The following is a 3,708-nucleotide window of genomic DNA, read 5'->3' as shown; positions in this document are numbered from 1 at the left end:
TGGGCTTCCAGCAAGGCTATGTCCAATCCGAAGAGACAGGACGACCGAGTTGACGTTCAATTTAATAGTCATCCCTCACCGACGGCTGCGCAAAATGCCAAACGGGGGATACGATGGGGAGGTTGAGAATGTCATCAAAAAATTTAAGTCTTCCAAATCCATTGGCCCTGATGGAATCAACATTCTTATGCTAAAGAACTAGGCTCGACGGGAGTAAGCTACCTCACCAAGGTCTTCAACCTGATGCTGACCACTCTTCAAATACGACATGTGTGGACAATCGGAAGAATGGCAATACTACTGAAACCTAGGAAACGCCAACAAAGGGGACTCCTATCGTCCGATAACTCTCCTCTCCCTAGTAGTGAAGACCCTTGAGGCCTTGCTACTCCCGACCTTCACTCACCACCTGAGCTTAGCGAACCACCAGCATGGATTCCGAAAAGTGTTCAGCACCACCACAGCACTTGGCGTCATAAACGCACAGATAGTTCGTGGCCTTAGCCAGAAACCACCCTGTGAGAGAACGATCCTCGTAGCGTTGGACATTGTCAAAAGCTTTTGACACAGTCAGTCACAGAACGCTACTGCAGGACATTGAGAAAACCACGCTTCCTTTAGGGTTAAAGAGGTGGACCATGAACTACCTGAGCGGTCGACAATCATTCGTACTATTACGAGATGAAACATCTAAACTGAGAAGAATTAAACAGGTGGTTGCGCAGGGTGGTGTCCTCTCCCCGCTACTGTTTAACTTCTATATTTAGAAACTCCCACAGCCACCAGAGGGGGTTTCCACAATTTCGTACGCTTATGATTGCACGAAATTGACGTCGGGGAAGGGAATCGATGGTATGTGTTCAAAAGTAAACAGCCATCTCTCCGACCTTTCTTGTTTCCTCACTGCACGGAACCTAACACTTTCCCCAACAATATCCACAGCGAACATATTTACGAACTGGACGAAGGTGTATACACTTGAGCTTAGTATTGCAGTCGGTGGCGTCAAAATTCCGACTGTCAATAATCCTAAGGTTTTAGGCGTAACTTTTGATAGTCTCCTTGATTTTCCGTACCACCGCGATTCTCGCCAAGGTACAGAGCCGCAACAAAATCCTCAAGTCTCTAGCCGGCAGCACATGCGGAAAAGACAAAAAAAACTTTGTTGGCAACATACGAGGCAATCGGCCGGCCGGTCCTCAATTACGCAGCATCAATATGGTCGCCTGGATGCAGTGGTACGCAGATGAGGGAACTCCAGACTTGCCAAAATACTGCACTCCGGACCACGACGGGATACCTCTTGATGTGTTCCATCGAACACCACCCATCGAAGAGGTCATTCTTTAACTACGTCGACGACATCGAACAGTACGCCGACCGGACTTCGGACGCAAATAACTTCCTACAGGCACTCACCGCCATTAACAGTGGATATATTAACACCTTCACCGACTCCCTTCCAGTGAATGACGTTCTTGGAGTCAAATCATCACCCATTGCAGACGACGAGCTCGAGTTGCCGCGAGAAGCGCGAGTGGCCCTAGCGCTTTCCTTGAAATTTATTTCCTGTTTCATAAACCGTTTGATTTTCATGGAATGATCGTTTTTCACGGCCTTTATTTCTATAATAAAGCATCTGTCTTTGATTTAATTTCAATTTTGCGGTTGTATCATTGTGCTTTATTTTTCGGTTATAGAATGAATAGTTTGATTTTTGCTCGCCCTCTTTTTTCGGAATTGGAGACTCTCCAATCGGTACCCGTATAGTGTATCTAAGAATCCAAGGGATTGTACTTGCGGCTTAATTTTGACAATGATTGGTACAAATCGTTAATTATAATTAATTTTCTATTAGACACTTTACTCAAAATTATAACTATTATAATTTTTATACGTTTGGAATATTTTGCTTAAGGGTATAATAGTTTTGTTCACTTAACGGTTGCATGTATCACCTAAAGTTAACCGAGATACATTTAGGGTTATACAAATATAAGTGAACAAAATGGCGAGACGAGTTCAAATACGGGTGATTGTCTGTCTGCCTCTCCGTCCGTCGGTTCTTGCAAGCTATAACTTGAGCAAAAATTGAGACATCTTGATGAAACGAGTTCGTAAATAGGCGTAGTCGGACCACTGCCACGCCTACGAAACCCAGTTAACCGAAAACTTATAAAATACCATAACTACATATAAACTAAATTAAGATATAAAACTCTTATTTGGCTTAATGGATCACGGTAGCAAGGAGAACTTGTGGATAAAAAAATTTTAAAATGTGGCCGTGGTCCCGTCCGCTTATAAATTTAATGTACATATCTCCTAAGCTAGTGAAGCACATTTGCTGAGCGCAAATATTATAAGAACTGCTACCAACAGTGTGAAAATAGATGAAATCGGAAGATTATCCCGCTCACTCCCTATATAACGGTACTGTCCAAACTATTAATAGCGCAATAAATCAATAACTAAATACGACAGAGACATTAAGTTTTACTTCTGAGATGGTTCGGAAGGGTTTTATGGGAGCCGGTGTGGAAATTGGACGATGGACGAGGCACCGCCCACTTTTTGGTGAAATCACCTTTCTCGGCACCCGACTTACCGATTCCGACTGAATTTGATACCTGACATTCTTTTCATATTCCTATATCATAGTGAGAGAATGGAGTCATGTGTAGAAGTTCACGCAAGTGAAGAAAGTTCTCTGATTGCCACTCACTTGGAAGCGGCCAGAAACTATTATATATAACACTACATGTGCTTCAAACAGCTCACGACTTCTGGTCCTAGACCAAGTATCCTCTGGGTAGCCAAAGAACATCCGTTTAAAGGCGAGCTAAAGTGAGAAGGCGAAACATTCCTTCCACAGGGTTGTGCTCTGGTTTTGGGACCGGCGACGTAAAAAACACTACCAATGAAAACTAATCGACAGACTCGGATAAGAGACCCCTCTTTAGATGACGACCATGGCAAACGAATTAAGGATTACGATTTGAAGACATTCGCCTGGAATGTACGGTTCCTTAATTGGGTTCCGCTGCCCGGCTGGTTGATGTCCTTGGTAGAGTGAAGGCTGACATCACCACAGTCCAGAAATGCGATGGACGGGACATGGACTGAGACGAGTAGGTTCTTGTGGCATTTACTAAAGTGGCCGTATAAAGGAGCGAAAATTAGGTGTGAGGTTCGTAGGGGGAGAGAGATTCCGTCGCTGAGTACTGTCATTCACCCAGTGGATAACGTCTAGCCACAATCCGAATCAAACCGAAGTTCTTCAACATATCGCTGATTTTCGCCCACACCCCGACGGAAGAGAAGGACGATGTGACCAAAGATGTCTTCAATGAGGTCTTGGAGCGCACCTATTAGAGCTGCCCCCACCACGATGTCAAAATCCTGCTTGGCAACTTTAACGCCAGGGCTGGAAAGGAAGGTATCCTTGGCACCATAGTCGGTAAATTCAGCCTCCACGAGGAAACATCCCCAAATGGGTTGAGGCTGTTCGACTTCGCCGGGTCCCGAAATATGGTTGTCTGTAGTAATAGAGAGTAACAGGTTTAGACAAGCTATCTGGATGTCTCCGAATCGAAAAGCAACCATCCAGACCGACCATGTTGTGATAGACGGAAGACACGTCTCCAGTGCTTAATCTGTGCGTACGCTTCAAAGTCCAAGATTCGCACCCGCCTTTGTGCAGCAAAA

Source organism: Bactrocera tryoni, unplaced genomic scaffold (genome assembly GCF_016617805.1).
Source record: "Bactrocera tryoni isolate S06 unplaced genomic scaffold, CSIRO_BtryS06_freeze2 scaffold_120, whole genome shotgun sequence".
Classification (NCBI taxonomy): Eukaryota; Metazoa; Arthropoda; class Insecta; order Diptera; family Tephritidae; genus Bactrocera; species Bactrocera tryoni.
Note: the sequence above shows the minus strand (reverse complement) of the source record.